This window comes from Cupressus sempervirens, chromosome 7 (genome assembly GCF_028749045.1).
Source record: "Cupressus sempervirens isolate cs-2001-9-10 chromosome 7, ASM2874904v1, whole genome shotgun sequence".
In the NCBI taxonomy this organism is placed as follows: Eukaryota; Viridiplantae; Streptophyta; class Pinopsida; order Cupressales; family Cupressaceae; genus Cupressus; species Cupressus sempervirens.
In genome coordinates this window covers 899,811,607-899,831,479 of record NC_143124.1, presented here as the reverse complement: position 1 = coordinate 899,831,479, position 19,873 = coordinate 899,811,607, and positions in this window count along the sequence as shown.

The window sequence follows — 19,873 nt, the reverse complement described above, 5'->3', positions numbered from 1 at the left end:
GGTCCAACTGTCTTCCATAACTCCTAACAGGTTTGGAGTCTCCTAATATGGATTCAAAGTCTCCTAACTAGGACTCATATGTACTGAATAAATCCATAGACTCCTAAAAAAGTCACGTTGGGGTTAATGTTCCAACGATAGTCAATAATAATTGTTGCACATGTGGCAAGCCTTGTTGAGTTGCTGGCAACACAAGTTTATTTTAGGATTGAGTCAAAGAGTTTTAGTTTGAATCAAGTTCTTATTGTAGATGTGTTGAGTTAGGTGTTCATAAGTTTCAATTAGTATCAAGTTTATGTGTGTGTTGTCAATCATGAAGTAGTTTGTTGTCAATCTAATTATTAGTCATTTACGAATGTTGTTGAGTCAAGTTATTGTATAAATTTGCATCTACTATTCAATAAAATTAAGCTAGAAGTTTTTTCCTTCTTTCTCTTTAAAATTTGTTGTTCTATTTTTCAATATGGTATTAGAGCCATCTCCCTTCAAAGGAAGTTGTTGATGTGAGAATGAAAGGATGTAATAGAAGCTAGATGGATGCTCAAATAGTTTGAGGTGCAATAGGATCAGATAAGCTATACCTTTACGAGGGTTATGAGGCATTCCATATGGAGATGGTGTGTCCAATAGTTCGAGGAGATTTGAAAGTCTTGAAGCTTGGCATTGTACCTTTACGAGGGTTATGAGACATTTCATGTGGAGATGGTGTGTCTAATGGTGTTTCAAAGCTAGATGATAGCTGCATAACTATGAGAAAGTCTTACTCCTCTATTACCTATTTTGAAAGTGTAATTTCTACATAATGATTCCTTTAGTTATCACATTAAGTGGGGGTGTTGGGGTTAATGTTCCAACAGTAGTCAATAATAATTGTTACACATGTGACAAACTTTGTTGATATGCTGGCAACACAAGTTTAGTTTAGGATTGAGTCAAAGAGTTTTAGTTTAAATTAAGTTCTTATTGTAGATGTGTTGAATTAGGTGTTCATAAGTTTTAGTTAGTGTTGTGTTTATGTGTATGTTGTCAATCATGATGTAGTTTGTTGTCAATCTAATTAGTAGTCATTTAGGAATGTTGTTGAGTCAAGCTATTGTATAAATTTGCATCTAGTATTCAATAAAATTAAGTTGGAAGTCCTTTCCTTCTCTCTATTTAAAATATGTTATTCTATTTTTCAATAGGTCCATCCTCTAATAAGGAATATTTATATTAGTAAATCATCTTGTGGGTACCATCCCCACCGGGGTTTTCCCTCTAATTAAGGGTTTCCCTAGTTAACATATATGGTGTTATTGTGTTTGAGTATCTTATTGTGGTTTCTGATTATATTGCTCATATAGTTAAAATGTAATAAGGTTGATAATTGTGATATTATTTGGATAACTGATTCACACACACACACACACACCCCAGTTATATTAATGGACTATATATTCTAATAAGTGGTGTTAGAGAATCATGTCCTTGAAGGATAAGCTTAACAACTTTGGGAGGTCGATGGAGAATCTTTTCAAAAAGGATAGTCCTAGATTTGATGGGGCCAACTATGACAGTTGGAAGGAGAAGATGCAAACTCATTTGTTGTGCATGGGTCTAGGTTATTGGAACTTGACAAAGAGTGAGAAGACAAGTGTGGAAGAAGAAAAACTTGAACAATGCACTAAAGTAGAGAGAGATTTGTTCATGTGTAACATGAGAGCTAGAGAAGCTCTACTATCAACTCTTCCAGACAATGAATATAGTCAAGTAAAGTCACTTCAAACATCTCATTAAATTTGGAAAGCATTAGAATCTACTTTTGAAGGTGATACACATGCAAAAAGAATGAGATTGCAAAATTGGATATATGCATTTCAAGATGCTAAGATGATGGAAGATGAATCTGTAAGAAGCTATATTGGTAGAATATCAAAAATTGTTAGAGGAATTTGGTCTCTTGGTGGAACCAAGGAAGAAGATGAAGTAGTATGAAAGATCTTGAAAATTTTGACACCACCATTCAAGCAAGTAGCTCAAATGATTCATCTATTAATGTCTTTCACTAAGGAAATGTTCCTTCGAAGATTAGAATATGCAGAAGTAGATCTGAGACATTCTAGAGATCTAGCTAGAGTTGAAATAGCCTTTAGTGTCTTGAATATTCAACCTAATTTGACAAGGAGTGCAAGTACACATGGAGATTTTGTTGGTAATAACAGATCTGAGGAAGATAAGAAGATTGAGGAAGGTATAGCCCTTCTTTTGAGAAGAGAAAAAGATGGTAAGAAAATCTTTAAATGTTGGACTTGTGATGAATTCGATCATTATGCATCTAGATGTCCTAAAAGAGAGAAAAAGTATAAGGAAAAGTTTAATCCTAGAAGAGATAGAAAGTGTTTGTATGCAATGAAGATGAAGAATCAGATGAGAAAGGTCAAAGTGAAAGTGATGATGAATTTGGATTTGTGGATATCAAGGAAGATGATCTTGATAGAGAAATTAGAGAAGAAAAAGCTCTAGTTTCTCAAGTAGAAAATAAATTTTATTGGATAATTGGCAGTGGTTGTTCACATCACATGATTGGTGATACGAATAAGCTTGTCAAGTTCAAGAATCATGATGGAGGTATTGTTAGAGTTGGTAACAATGTAGCCTGTCATATAACAAGAATTAGATCCATTACTCTTGATGGTAAAACTAACACTGACTATGTTTATTTTGTTGATGGATTGAAGCATAATTTGTTGAGTGTTGGACAATTGGTGGACAAGGGTTATCAGTTGAAATTCACTGAGAAGACCTGCATTATCAAATTCAAAGATGGTAAGCTAATTGGAATAGGCACAAGATCTAGGGGTAATGTATTTCAGTTGAATCCTACTGAAATGACATGTTTGGTAGCTAAAGTGGACAACAATTGGTTGTGGCATAGAAGATTTTGTCACATAAACTTTGATAATATTGCAAAGGTTAGTAGTACATTTGCAGTCAAAGACTTGCCTAAGATTACAAAGCCTGCTAATGTTATTTGCAAAGAATGTACTTTGGCTAAACAAAAGAAAGTATCATTTCCTAGCAAAATAATTTACTACCATAGAGAAGCTGGAGATCGTTCAAATAGATCTAAGTGGTCCTTCAAGAACATGAGGATTCTATGGTGAAAGGTACTTTATGATTTTCATTGATGATTTCACTAGAATGATGTGGGTAGAATTTCTTAAAGAGAAATCTAAAGCTTTTGAGAAGTTTAAGATATTTAAGAATAGAGTTGAGAATGAATTTGGTGTTAAGATAAAGTGTTTGAGATCAAATAGAGGAGGAGAGTTCACCTCTAGAGAGTTTAACATATTTTGTGAAGAGAATAGAATTCAAAGGTAGCTATCATCACCTAGAACACCTAAGCAGACTGGAATTGTTGAAAGAAGAAACAAATTAGTAGCAAAGTTAGCAAGAGTGATGTTATTTGAGAATGATGTTTCTAAGACATTTTGGAGAGAAGCAACCAATACAATAGTGTACACTATGAACTAAGTACAGATCAAAAAAGGTATGGGTAAGACACCTTATGAACTATGGTTTGGTATAAGAATTTCATAATATTTGGGAGCAAAGGTTATATTAAGAGAGATGATGAAATTGGTAAGTTTGATCCAAGAAGTGATGAAGGTATGTTTCTTGGCTATTCATTGAAAATCAAGGCATACAGATGTTTTAACTATAGAATTATGAAAATAGTTGAATGTGCAAATATAAGGATTGATGAAAAGTTTGGAACTAAGGAAAATATGGTAGATTATAATTCAGATGAAGAAGATGATAGTTCTAGAATTGTTAGACAAAATGCAGAAGTTTTCTTTGAGACTAACAATGATTTTTAGAATGATGTGTTAATTGTTTAGCAGAGAGGAGAGCATAGATATGAACCTAGAGATGAGATAAGAGTTGAGATGTCAACTCCTACCCCTAACAGGAATCTAACAAGAATCACCCTCTTGAGTAGATAATTGGAAGCAAAGACAAAGGTGTGATGACAAGAAACAGAGTAAATGAGGAGATATGTTTGATATCTTAGGTTGAACCTAAGAGCATAGATGAAGCATGTAAAGATGATCATTGGATTCAAGAAATGAAGGAAGAATTAGATTAGATTGTGAAGAATGATACATGGGAGTTAGATCCTAAACCAAAAGACAAGAATATGATAGGAACTAAATGGGTATTCAAAAATGAGATGAATGAGCAAGGAGAAGTTGTGAGGAACAAGGCTAGACTCGTATGCAAGGGATATTCACAACAAGAAGGCATAGAATATGAGGAAACATATGTGCCTATAGCTAGAATGAAAGCAGTAAGGATGTTCTTGTCTTATGCAGCAAATAAGAAGTTGAAGGTTTATCAGATGGATGTTAAATCAACCTTCCTAAATGGAGAACTTGAAGAAGAGTTATGTATTGAGTAGCTTGAAGTTTTTCCTTTGACAGAAGACAAAGACATGGTATGCAAACTAAAGAAAGCTCTATATGGTTTGAAGCAAGCACCTAGAACATGGTATGCAAGGTTGGATAATTATTTGGCAAAGCTTGGATTTGCTAAACGTACGACAGATAGTAACTTGTATTTGAAAGAAACTGAGAATGGATTTTCGATAATAGTAATATTTGTTGATGACATCATATTTGGAGTTAATGATTAAGCAAGTGATAAATTTGCTGAAGAAAAGAAGAATGAGTTTGAAATGAGTATGAAGGGTGAAATGAAGTTTTTCCTAGGATTGTAGATTGTACAGAACAATGATGGCATTTTCATTTCAAAAGGTTTGAATTAGAAAGTTGTAAACCTCTTGGTACACCTTGTTAGTGTAAATAATAATTATTTACGCTTTACTTAAGTTTACTTAGGATAAATGCATTATTTTATTATTTATTAGGTTAGACACCTAGGAGTTTGCATACTCATATGAGTTGTCATGTTGACAACATAAGAGTAAGCAACTCTAATTTAGCACATGGTGTCTACAACAGTGGATTTTGCATAATTAACTGATTTTTCATGTAGATAACACAATTATTCACACTCTAATTAAGCACATGGTGTGTACAACATAATTTTCCATGACATACCTATGTAGGCTTATCCTCTCATCATCGCACTAACTCTTGTGCTCAATGGAGGATAATCCACTCTTGGTGGACACGTGCTTAGTAGTGAGGCTTATCATATTGCTAACTCCTAGTAATTCTAGAAGCATTCTAGAGGCCTTTATATTTAGGCACTCCTAGTGTACTTGTACATCAATTGAATTTCATATTTTTATCCTGATCATACTCCATTGGTCTATTTTGCGCTAGTTCTTGAGCTTCTTGATTTTGGGTGATTTTTCCCTAAGGAAAATTCTTACATGGTATTAGAGCCATAGGAGCATCATTTCATAGCCATTGGAGACTATTCTTGCTTCAACTCTTGAAAGGCCACTGATTCATATCCGACATTCTGCAGTCATTGGGAGCATCTAGAGCTAAAGCGGACCTAACCATTGTGTCTAGAGCGTTGATTTAGTGAATTTTGACTATAAATTTGCCTAACCTAGGCCATAGTCAAAATTGACACAAATTTGTTTTGCAAATAGGCACCCGAAGGCCCGATTTGTGTATTCGGCCTGTAGAGGCAATTTTTTTGCAGGCACCGAGTGATCAAATTTCGACACCCACAAAATTTCACAGTGAAATATTCTCTAATTTCATATTATTCTACCATATTCTAGCCAACCACATATAACCAATGGCTAAGGAAACTTTCAGCAAATAATACCAGCCAAGCCTATAATCCAACACCGCTCACATAAACATCTAACAGCTTACAATTTGGTTAATACACCAATCGCCAACCTTTTAAAACTCCTTTTCACTCTGCCTCAAGGTCAGTGTGGGACTAATCCCACAAGCGGCTTTCAACATCAGAAATTAGAACACGGGCTTCACTACCGTCAGCTACCACATTCTGGCACCGTTGCTTCTCAAGCCCCCATCAGCAGCAACCCCATCCACTTGTCGACCCTAACTTCCAACACTGCCATGTCATCTTCCCTGTACCCCTCCACACAAACAAGACAATTCGACACCACATGGATCCCTATAATTAGATGTCCAATTAGCCAAACGTGTTCTGACAGTGTACATGTCAGCAGAACCCTGTGACACATCAATGACAGTCCACATCAACAGTGACCATACATCCGTACATCCATACTCTACCATGTCAACTTTTGTATAATTTCGTACAGCTAATGCCATTAGTGATGTCATCTACCATGTTAGACAGGTATACTTTTTTCACTGATGTCAGTCAGTCATGTGATTAAATTTGACGGTCATTTGACCATCACTAGCAGGCCAGATTGTACTGCCACAACGATCATTTGGACGTCAAATTTAACTTCATAGTTTGTTGATTATACCTCTCTCCAGATTCCATTTTGATTTGATATTTCGACTTTGGGAGGCCATATCTCAGTCATCCGGGCTCTAAATCAGGTGCTTTTTTTTTGGGCTAGAATTTCTTAAACTTTTTAGTGGTACTATTATTTTCTAGTTTTGGTGCACAGATTTTTTAGAAATTGTAGCTTTTGGTGACTGTACCTGTCCAATCTTGCGTTTTGCAATTTCAAACACTTTGTACGGGCTCATTTGGACTCCAAATCAGGTTCCTTTTTTTTAAAGTGAATAATTTTTCATCTACTTTCTAGATTTGCAATTAGATTATAGGCTTATGTGGACTGAAATATCACTTTTAGAAATAGGTCCTTTTTTGCATTGTAATGCTTTGATCTTGCTTCAAAATTGTTGTCTTTCTGAGCTACATTATAAAGTTCCAAATTTGAACTCCAAGAGGAGGTTACAAACAATAAATCAAAATACCACTAAGGCCAAAATTGGAAGTTGGTTATTGTAATCACACTAAGTATAAAGTGCCAAAATCTTTCATTTGGGGGGGAGGATTCTTGATTGAGTGAATAGGGGGGGTGTCTCTTGGTGTTGTGTTCCTCAAATTCCTACTATTATCTTTTATTTATTTGCATCATGGGAAATCTTAAGATTCCAAAACTAATACCACATAACTATGCCACATGGTCTATTAAAAAATGGTGTGAATCAATGCATGATGAAGTTTCTCAATATGTAGATGGTTCATTTCCTAAACCAATAGGTGATTGAGTATCTAAAACTATGATATTGATGATTGGAATCAGGTAGATAGGAAAGCCTTAAGTACTCTTAGGTTAGGGGTTGAAGACAAGATCCTCTATTAGATCATTAAGTATGATACATCCATTTGGGATGCTCTTAAAAACCTATATGGTAAAGTGACTAAGGAGGATGTTTACAAGATTGAAGATGAGCTTGTCTCCCTAGATCCTAAGAACTTCGATTCTATATAGGATTTTATCATTAAGGTGAATGAATTGAGAATGAAACTTGATGATTGTGGTAGTCCTATTAAAGATGACAAGTTGATTTATCTCATTCATAATAAGCTGCCATCCGAGTGCTCCACATTTGTCTCTTCTTTCAACACCACAAAGACTACTTTAGGAGCTTCCTATAAGAAAATCACTTTTGATGATTATGCTCAACTGTTAGAGGATGAACAAACTAAGTTGATAACAATGGGGATTCTCAAGTCTTCAAAGTCTAAGGCATTGGTGGTTAATAATGAGGGTTCTCAAAATTTAGTTGGTCAAAGTTCAAACAAAGGAAAGGGCAAAAAGAAGTGGAAGAATAACAAACAAGAGGACATAGAAAAGTCAACACCACAATCAAATCAACAATAAGACAAGTCTTCTCCTAATACCAATAAAAAGGGGGACATTAATAAGGAGAAGAAAAAGTGTGCCTATTGTAAGAAGATGGGTCATGATGAACATCGGTGTTATCACAAACATATTGATGAGTTGAAGAACATCATGAAGAAAAAAAATGTTCCATTTCCTAATGCTTATAAAGAGAAAGGATCTTCATCTTTAGATTATAAGGGCAAAGGGCATGCTTTACTCACAAAAATTGTTAGTCAGGGAGAATGGATCATTGACTCGGGTGCCACACATCGTATGGGTGTGTCAAAGAGATATTTTTCTTCCATGACACATTCAAAGGTACCACACATCTGTGTAGGAGATGATACTAAAGTGGAAATTGAAGGTAAAGGTGAAGTTGAGATGGACAATGGAATGTTCAAGGATGTTCTATATATTCCTAATCTTACCTCCAACCTTCTTTCAGTCTACCAAATGACTCACTATGGAGGTGGAAATAAGGTTGAATTTATTCTAGACTTAGTGGTAGTGAAAAGCATTAAGCATGACTCTATGATTGCAATAGGAGAAGCCAATCATGATTCAAGGCTTTACACTTTCTCTTCCTCTATACCTAAATCAAATGCGCAAGCCTTGTTACTGCATTCAAATGTAGAAAGCAAACTATGGCATGAGAGATTTTGAAATCTCAACTACAAATATCTTCAGTAGCTTGGTAGCAAGAAAATGGTTCAAGGTCTACCTCAAGTCTAGTTTTCAAAAGGTGCTTGTTCATGTTGCTCACTTGGGAAACATCTTGGAAAAATGTATGACAAGGGGAAGTCTTGGAGAGCACAATGTGTTTTTGAATTGTTTTGTAGTGATGTGATAGGCCCATTTCCAGTGCAATCATTTGGCAAGTCTCTTTATGCACTCACCTTTATAGATGACTACTCTCGCTTTACTTAGGTTTTCTTTGTGGCTCATAAGAGTGAAGTGTTTGACAAATTTCTCAGCTTCAAGGCTCAAGTGGAAAAGCAAATAGAAAAGCCATCAAAGTTCTTTGAACATATAATTGGGGGGAGTATGTGAGATTTTGTACTCAAGAGGGAATTGACCTTTTTCATGTCCCCTTTTCAAATAATTAAAAATAATAATCTTTGCTAAGGCAGGCAGGCCCAAAAAGGTGAAGTTTTGGAAAAAGGGGATAATCTTTGGAAGCTAATGGACTAATAAATGAAGATTATTATTAAAATATGTTTTATTAACCCCTCTTGGACGTGAGTTAGGTTTATGCCCTCTTTTAAGAGGTTTGGAGGCATTTTGGGTTGATTCTAGAACTTGATTTTTGCTCATTCTTTGTTATTCTTCAGAGGCTGCCAAACTTGTGGAGAAGGAGACCCAAGAACGAGAGTTTGCAGGTTTCTAGGGAGACCCAAGAATGGGAGTTTGTAGGTTTTCAGGAAGGCTAAGGATGGGAGTTTGAAGCCATTCCATGTGCATGCTCATGCAGAGTTTTCCTTTGTGCTGAAAATTGTAGATTTGTGGGTTTTTGGATGTGTTTTTTCTATGAGTTTGGTGTTTTCATTTGAGTATTTCATATCAGTTTGGGTTGCTGCTGTATTTCAGACTTTAAGGTGTTAAAATAGAGCTAAATATATGTATTGAGATGTGATTAAACTTCTAAGATAGATTATTAGTGTTTTTGTGGTGTTTCCGAGCATTTTTGTGTTAATTTCGGGAGCCCGATGAGCATTGTTTTTGTCCTACATTTGTGAACTATTGTGTAAAGGCTATACAGATCTAGAAATGTCATTTTGTAGGCTGTTATGCTGCTGAAATTTCTGTAAAAATGTCCATTTTCAGATTTATTAATAATTTGTGACGTTGTGAAGCTTTTGGCACTATTTTTGGCATACCCGATTTGGGGTTTCTTGAGAAATTTGGTGGATCTTTGTGATATTAGTTGTTTGATCTTGAAAATCTGATTAGAGGCGTGAAATATCATACAAAATCAGTAAAGGGACATTTCAGTGGTATCAGAGCCATGATCTTGCCAGCCTAAAGGTTTGTAGAAGTTTGCATGTCAGTTTTGACAACTACCCAGATCTTGCATGTCATTTTTGACAACTACCTAGATCTTGCATGTTAGTTTTGACACTACCCAGATCTTGCATGTCAGTTTTGACAACTACCTAGATCTTGCATGCCAATTTTGACAACTACCTAGATCTTGCATGTCAGTTTTGACAACTACCCAGATCTTGCATGTCAGTTTTGATAACTACCCAAATCTTGCATGACAAAATTTATGGTTGCATGCTACTTCTAATCATTTGCATGTTAGTTCTTGGTGAATTTTGTGGTTGCATGTTGCTTCTAATTAGCTGCATGTCAAAATTTATGGTTGCATGCAACTAAGTGAAAGAGAAAAAAGATATTTGCAGCGAGAAAAGAATAAAGAAATTTTGATCAAACCTCCAGTTGAAAGTAAAAGTACAAAATCCAAAGAAGGGAAAAGTATGGCTGATCCAGATGAGATGGCAAAGAAATTCTTCCAAGACATCCAAAATACTCAGAAGCAAATAGTGGATAGTTTGGCAAAAACTAGAGAGGCTTTGCGAATATTGACAGAAAAACTACAAGGAGTTGCATCTATTAATGAGAAAGGGAGAACTTCAGAGGAGCCAAGAAATTTGAAATCCACACCATCTAAATCAACTAAAACTATTTTCTTGCCTACAGATGAGCCACCAGTACCAAATCTAGCCATTAATCTTGTGGAAGAGGTTACAGGTAACTTGATTACATTAAGAGCTACTTGCAATGGCTTAGATGATGACTTTCATAGTTCGGTTCCTTTTAGAGAATATGTGGATATGATGAACACTTTGATGCCCAAGAAAGAGTACAGAAGGGAGCATGACATAAGTGGAAGAGAGGTCAAAAATAAAATAAGCAAGTTTATAGCACCTACTTTTGATGGATCAAATAAAATTTCAGCTAGAGCATGGCTACAAAAATTACAGACCTTCTTCACACTTAACCCCATGAAGGAGAGTGATGCTATTCAAATTGCAAGTCTACACTTGGAAGATGTAGCCTATGATTGGTGGTATCATGGAATGACTACTCAAGGTCATGATCAGGTAACTACATTTGATGATTTTAGTGAAAGAGTGACAGATAGATTTGACCTCAAGGATGATGATTATGAGGATGTTGTTGTGCATGATGGTGAGATGCCTGGTGGAGATGAGTAGACATTGAGCATACATGACTTTTCTGAGAGAGAGTACCAGGCACAGTTAGATGCTTCGTCACATGAGGTTGAGGCTAGTAGTACTTCACATGATTTATCCTACCAACTGAAGGTGAGTGAAGATAGTATTGTGACTACATTATCTCATCATGACAGGTATGTGGAGTTAGTTGGTATTGGTCATATTACTCAAGTGAGGATTTTGCTTGAGTTACTAGCTTATTCTAGTTTATAGATATGGACTCGAGATTGTTATATTGGCATTTGGGATTCAGTTGACTGTAAATCTTTAACACTTTTTGGTAGCAGTGATTGTTTGGGTGCTATCATGGATTTGATTAGCAGATTGCACGGTGTTGTCTTTTCTTGTGCCAGGAGCTTATCCGATGTTGGTATTAGTTTTTATACATCGGTGTTGGGCTTTGTTCATATATCCAATTGACCATACTTGCTGGAATGTGTTGATGATCTTTCATATTTGGTAGTGTGTACAGACGAGTCCCAGGATCATATTGGCATTGATGACATCCAGGAGGATGCAGTGGGCAGTTTTGAAGACTTAGTTTCCTTGGGTACAGAGGAGTTGGATAGTAGTGCTATAGTTTTTGATACTCCGTATGTTGATATGAGCTTTAGAGTTGATTCACATGATATGGATGGTAATACTCTAGAGACTAGTAACTTTGAGGATACTCCTTTAGACAGTGCATCAGAGGAGGTTTGTAGGAGATAGTCAAGTCAGTGCCATCATGTGTCTAATCAGTTGAGAGTTAGTGACTGAGACATTGCTATCACTTGCCAGCATTTCAATGCTGCTCGTCAATTGTTATCAATTTATGGATGGGGTTCTCTTACAAGTGATGACCAGGGAGGCAATTATCTTTCCTTGACAAAGTTCCACTCTTTATGGGAGGCTATCCAGATTTTGAGACAAGATTATATGCAGTTGGTAGCTGATAGAGATTATCTTATGGAGTGGGGCAGTATAGCATACGATGCATTGTTGGCCAAGGAGGATGAGGTGAGTGAGCTTACTGAGAAGCTTGAGGTGACTTCTGAGATTCTTGAGAGTACACAGTTGGCATTCAAGGAGTCACAATTTCATTTGGCTAAGGTGACCATGGAGTTAGAGCAACTACAGTCTTTACCAAATTCTGTACAGTCACAAGCGGTGGTGTCTGATGATCCGAGGATGTCCATGGTCGAGATTGTCAAAGATAGTGGAGATGGGGATGCATCCATCCTTGATACTAACATTGGCATATCAAGTTCATCCCCACTAGAGTCAGGTTTAGTTGAGTTGGGTGCTGCAGCATATTGTTGTGGTATGCCTGACATGGTGGTGACCTCTAGTACTAATGGCACGAAGACTAGAGATGTTGTATCAAAGACCATGTGTGATGTTGGTGAGCTGACAGTTGGCATGGTTCCTGCTAGTAATACTACTCCCTTGGCGATGTCTTCAGAGGTAGTAGTCAGTTCCAACTTGGTTAGTGATCGATTGCAGTTAGTTACATCTGGATTGCAGTTTGAGCTACTAACTGAGATTGGTGCATTCTATCGGCATTACACTGTGAGGTATGCTTATCAATCTACCTTTGATGACCATGTTGATGAGATGATGATACAAAGATGTACTTTGGTTCCTAGTGCTTGTCATCAGTTATGGGACAGTTTGACGCCTCGGGATGAGAGTTGTGATGGGCATGACATGGTGATAGGTTCTGCAGTTGACAGCTTGATAATATGTGACTTAGAGTAGGAGTTTGGGAGTGATGCTTTAGTGGGTGTTGTTATTGATTCTACTCCTTTGGCTATGACATCTCCTAGCTGAGCTCGTAGTTAGTCACAATGGGCTATATCACTTGTTCATGGCAAATTTGGTTTGGGTTCCATTTCTTACTCTTTATCTTGTAATGTCTTTTCACCATCAGCAGTGCATGGGAGTTATGGTTATGAGATAGTGGCCGGTGATTTGCAGAGTTGTGTTGACTGCAGGAGTTGTATAGTGTGTGGATTCTCCATACTTGGTATAGTTTCATTCGAGAGCGTTCACCATTGTTGCAGAGTTGGATTATACAGGCCAGTGGGATGCGTTGATGGTATTTACTGTGTTGGTAGTTTGATTTGTCCACTTTACTTGGGTTTTGATGTTCTAAGAGTTTGTGTCTCATGGGTTTCTAACTATGGCAGTGGTGATTTTGGAGTTTGGTTGAGCTATAATTGTTAGTTTGATTATGGATTCCTCTTGGTCATATTGCAGAGGATATTGCAGGAGCCTATGTTAATTGGTAGTAGTATAGTTCATGACTACATTTGGGATCCAGGTGGATTGATTGGTTTATTGTTCAACCATTTCTTGAGGACAAGAAATGTTTGGGAGGGGAGGACTTGTCATGTCCCCTTTTCAAATAATTAAAAATCATAATCTTTGCTAAGGCAGACAGACCCAAAAATGTGAAATTTTGGAAAAAGGGGATAATCTTTGGAAGCTAATGGACTAATAAATGAAGATTATTATTAAAATATGTTTTATTAACCCCTCTTGGACGTGAGTTAGGGTTATGCCCTCTTTTAAGGGGTTTGGAGGCATTTTGGGCTGATTCTAGAACTTGATTTTTGCTCATTCTTTGTTATTCTTCAGAGGCTGCCAAACCTGTGGAGAAGGAGACCCAAGAACGGGAGTTTGTAGGTTTCTAGGGAGACACAAGAATGGGAGTTTGTAGGTTTCCAAGAAGGCTAAAGATGGGATTTTAAAGCCATTCCATGTGCATGCTCATACAGAGTTTGCCTTTGTGCTGAACATTGTAGATTTGTGGATTTTCGGGTGTGTTTTTTGTATGAGTTTGGTGTTTTCAGTTGAGTGTTTCATATCATTTTGGGTTGCTACTGTATTTCAGAATTTAAGGTGTTAAAATAGAGCTGAATATATGTATTGGGACATGATTAAACTTCTGAGATAGATTATTAGTGTTTTTGTGGTGTTTTCGGGCATTTTTGTGTTAATTTCGGGAGCCCGATGAGCATTGTTTTTGTCCTACATTTGTGAGTTGTTGTGTAAAGGCTATACAGATCTAGAAATGTCATTTTGTAGGCTGTTATTCTGCTGAAATTTTTGTAAAAATGTCCATTTTCAGATTTATTAATAATTTGTGAAGTTGTGAAGCTTTTGGCACTATTTCTGGCATACCCGATTTGGGGTTTCTTGAGAAATTTGGTGGATCTTTGTGATATTAGTTGTTTGATCTTGAAAATCTGATTAGAGGCATGAAATATCATACAAAAATAGTAAAGGGACATTTCAACCTTCAACATTTAGTACCATACACACCATAGTAGAATGGTGTTGCTAAAAGGAAAAACAAAACTCTCAAGAAGATGACCACTTACATGCTACTAAACAAGTCTCTTGATCAAGTCTTTTGGGTTGAAGCAATGAATTGTGCTAACTACATCCATAATAGGAGTCCTCATAAAGCTTTGGGTGGTATAACTCCTTTTGAAGCATGGACTGGTAGGAAACCTTCGGTTAAGCACTTCAAAGTCTTTGGATGTCCAACATGGGCATGAATACCTCCACAGAAATGCAAGGCATTGGAAGCTCTAAGCAAACCTTACATCTTTGTTGGATATGCAGACTCACATAAAGCCTACAAGTTAATGGATCTAGAGACACATGATATATTCTATGAGAGGAGTGTACACTTTAAAGAAAGTTGTCCAAGCTTTACTTCTTCAACTCCTCCTTCTTCCTCCTCCATTGAAGAGAGTGGCAGTGATAACAATGACTAGGAAGATGTGCATCCATGACCCAAAAAAAGGCATCAACCATCAAAGGTTGAGGATACTTCTACTACATCTTCTTGCACTGTACCTAGATGGGCTAAGTAGATATTGGATGTGGCAAGACCATTGGCAAGGAATCCTTCAGATACTAGGAGGACAAGATCACAACAATACTCACTCCCACATGCTTATATTGTAGTTGTTTCAGGTCCACAATCATTCAAAGAAGCATCAGGTATTCTTGAATGGGATAGAGAAATGGAGGAAGAATATAACTCTCTTATGAGAAATGATACATGGGACTTAGTCTCTCTTCCTAAGGGAAGAAAATTGGTTTGGTGTAAGTGGATCTATCAGACCAAGTTCGTAGCAGATGGAAGTGTTGATAAGCATAAGGCCTGACTTGTTGCAAAAGGTTTCTCTTAGGTACCTAGCATTGACTACATTGAGACCTTTGCACTAGTTGCAAAAATGAATTCCATTCATTTGATACTAGCTATAGCAGTAGCTCAGAGATGGGTTGTTCATCAGATGGATGTGAAAAGTGCATTCTTGAAAGGGGATCTTCATGAAGAGATTTATATGGAGCAACCACAGGGATTCATCTAGGATTCTACATTGGTTTGCAAATTGAAAAAGTCTATCTATGGACTTAAACAAGCTCCAAGAGCTTGGTATGCCAAGATGGATTCTTTTCTTCTCTTAGCAAGGTTCACCAGATGTCATTCTGATCTGAATGCCTACATTCTTTAGAGGGATGATTCTCATTTTCTTTTTGTGTTTTATATTGATGACTTGATCATTACAGGGTGTACAACATCCATTATTGATAGTGTCAAGGCTACTTTGTAGGACAAGTTTTCAACGACAGACTTGGGTCTACTTCGTTATTTCCTTAGTATTGAGATACATCAATCTTCATGAGGGATCACATTATCACAACCCAGGTATTCTCTTGATCTACTTACTCGGTTTCACATGAATGACTACAAGGTTGCACCTACTCCCTTTCTTTCAGGTGTTAAGTTAGAAGAAAAGTTTCCACTCCACTTGTTGATGCGACTTTGTATAGATGGTTGGAAGCCTCATCTACTTGACACATACATGCCCTAATATCTCATTTGCAGTTGGCATGTTTTCTTGCTTCATGCAAGAGCCACATGAACTTCATTGGAAGGAAACCAAATAAATCTTGCACAATATCTAGGGTACACATACACATGGGATATGTTATGCAGCTGGTACTAGACTACAATTACTAGGTTATATAGACTCAAACTATGTAGGGGATCTTGATTCTTGCAAGTCAACTTTAGGCTATATGTTTCATCTTGGTTCTAGCCCCATTTGTTGGCAAAATAAAAATTAGAACACAATTTCTCTCTCATCAACTGAGGCTGAGTATTGAGGAGTTGTGAATGTAGTGACATAAGCTATTTGGTTGCAGCAGATTCTAAAGGAGTTTGGTTTTGATCTACTCGACCCACAGCCATCCATTGTGATAATCAGAGTGCTATTGAAATCTCAAAACATCCAATGCAACATCATCACACCAAACATATTGAGGTTCATATACACTACATCAGAGAGCTAATTCATGAGCAGGTCATTACATTGTAGTATTTTCCTATAGAGCAGCAAGTAGTTGGCATCTTCACCAGGCCCTTCACGGAGGTCAAGTATCTTCATTTGTGAGATCTCTTAAGGTGAGGGATTTTTCACTAGGGGGTTCACATGACTCTTCTCTTCTATATTGTACTTACCACTCTTTTTGGGGGAGGGTTTTTCCCATTAGGTTTTCCCTCTTTCTCCATTTTTAGAGAGATTGCATTGCATTGTATGTACAACACTGCATTTGTACTTGGGTACCTAACATGGCCTAGTACTCGAGACCCATTATACATTTCATCATAGCTTTTGTAAGCTTAAGTGCATTCCCCTAAGTTGCACTTAAGGGGGGGTGTTAGTGTAAATAATTATTATTTATGCTTTACTTAAGTTTACTTAGGATAAATGCATTATTTTATTATTTATTAGGTTAGACACCTAGGAGTTTGCATACTCATATGAGTTGTCATGTTGACAACATAGGACTAAGCAACTCTAATTTAGCACATGATGTCTATTGTGCTGGAGTTTGCATAAGTAATTGAGTTGTCATGTAGACAATATAGTTGTTCGCACTCTAATTAAGCACATGGTGTCTACAACATAATTTTGCATGACACACCTATGTAGGCTTATCCTCTCATCATCACACTAACTCCTATACTCAATGGAGGATAATCCACTATTGGTGGGCATGTGCTTAGTTGTGAGGCTTATCATATTGCTAACTCCTAGTCATTCTAGAAGCATTCTAGAGGCTTTTATATTCAGGCACTCCTAGTGTACTTGTACATCAATTGGATTTCATATTGTTATTCTGATCATACTCTATTAGTCTATTTTGTGCTAGTTCTTGAGCTTGTTGATTTTGGGGTGATTTTGCCCTAAGGAAAATTCTTACACACCTATGATAATTGGTCACAAGTTATCCAGCAAAGATGAGACACCTACAGTAAAGTAGATGAAGTATAGATCCATGATTGGAGGATTACAATATCTGACTCACACAAGATCAGATATAGCAAATGCAGTTGGGAATTTAGATAGATTTCAAGATGATCCCAAGGAGTATCATTTTGCAGCAGTAAAGAGAATATTCAAATATTTGAAAGGAACATTTGATTATGGAATTTGGTATGATAGATTGAGTGATTTCACTCTATGTGCATATACTAATGTGGATTGGGCAGGCAGTATGGATGAAAAAAAGAGCACTAGTGGTGGAGCATTCTTTCTTGGAGGAAGATTGGTTTCTTGGCTAAGCAAGAAGCAAGATTGTATTTCATAGAGTACAACTGAGGAAGAGTATGTTGCAGAAACAAATAATTGTAATCAAGTTATGTGGATGAATAAAATGTTGAAGGATATCATAATTGATTTTGAAGAATTTGTTATCATTTACTGTGATAACACAAGTATAGTAAGTACGTATAAGAATCTTGTATTGCATTCTAAGACTAAGCATATATCTATTAATTATCATGTCTTGAGAGAGAAAGAAACATAAAAGGAGATCAGATTGGAGTTTGTGAGTACTAAAGATAAGATTACAGATATCTTTACGAAGATTTTCCTAAAGCTAAATTTGAGTACTTGAGAGGTATGCTTGGGGTTATGCCCCTGCCTACTTTTAAGTAGATGATGTAGTAAGTGCATCAATCCAGTGGTATAGAGAACTATTGCTAGACTAGATTGAATGTTGATGCTTCTCGTATGGGAGAGTATCTGTGATGAGTTGAGTCATTGAGGACTCTTAGTATTGGGTCTTGAATAGTGTCTTTGGACACTTGAACTGGTTGAAGGCTTGGAGCAGTATCTTAGCAATTGGTATTTAACAAGTGGTATCAGAGCTTGGTCACAAGTTCAAATCCTCAAACCCTCAGGTAACACTAAGGGGGAGATTGTTGAAAATTTGTTCAGTGCTCCACTAGGGATTTGTGAAAAGGGCTTAACCACCTCCTATGTACTACAAGTTGAGTGGTTGTATTAGGCATTAATAGATTGGTCTTTCGGTGCAAAAACAACCCCACTTTAACAGTTAGTATTTTGTAATATTGAGACCTTTGACATTGATGTCAATGGGGGAGAGAATATGCATGAAAAAATCTCCTAAGCAATGGGGGAGAAGAACTCCTAAGTATGAATGGGGGAGAGATATCTCTTTAGGGAGATTTAGAAAGATTCATGTAATGAAGCAGGAATATGCACCTGTTGTGTTGAGAATTATTTAGCATGTGAACAATTGATGTTGGCCACCAGTAGCAACATAACACTATTTTGGTATTCTTGGAACTTAGATGGTTTTTCATCTATGTTGCCATCAATTCCAAAGGGGGAGATTGTTAGCATGAATATTGATGATACTACTTTTGGGGGAGTATCCTAAGCATTGGAGAGTATTGACATGTTGCATCCATGACTGTGTTTTTCATTGATGACACATAGTATTGTTTCTATAAAGATTGGCTAAGTAATAGACATAGATCTTTGTTGTATGTATAATGGTTTGATTTCTGGTGATGTGCAGTTATGGACATGTTCAATACAATTCCCTAATGATGTGGTTCGATGCACAACATCTAAGTCAAAGATGTACATAAGTTGTACCTAATTTACAAAGAGCAGTTCAGAGACAGAGTATTGGGAAAGCGGTTCCTAATGTTTGTTCACTATTTTACATCTGAGATGTAGTGAGAAGATGTGTAGTCAGATAGTGACAAAGGATAGTCTATTGGTGACCTCAGCAAGTGTACAAGCCCTAGTATCACATGTGTGAAGTTTTGTATAGACTGTGAGCTGATAGTGCTATTGTAATTGTAATTAATTAATTATGCTATTATAATTAATTGGGAAAGCCTCAAGGCTGACTCGAGGAATTATTTTGAAGATATAGTATAAAGGAAAGATGTTTTCCTTGTTTGTATAGAATATATTCAAGTGTGAAGTGTGGAAAGGAGCAGAGTGTTTGGTAAATGAGTGTCAGCGATCCATGAGATTATTGGATGTGAGTTTTGTGATCTGGTTACAAGATTAGAAGGAGCAGAGGTTTAGTTGACATGATAGAAGAAGAAAAAGGAAGTACATTTCATTTCTATTATTCGTTAAGGAATGATACAGAGATCATTTGGACAGTAGGTTCATTGGTCTTGACCTTGAATCTATTTGGGCAATGGGTCCAGCTATCTTACAAAACTCCTAATAGGGATTCAAAGTCTCCTAACAGGGACTCATATGTACTAAATGAATTCATTGACTCCTAACAAGGTCCATTCTATAACAACGAATATTTATATTAGTACATCATCTTGTGGGTACCATCCCCACCGGGGTTTTCCCTAGTTAACATATCTAGTGTTATTGTGTATGAGTATCATGTTGCAGTTTCTCATTATATTGCTCATATGGTTAAAGTTTAATAAGGTTGATAATTGTGATATTAGTTGGAT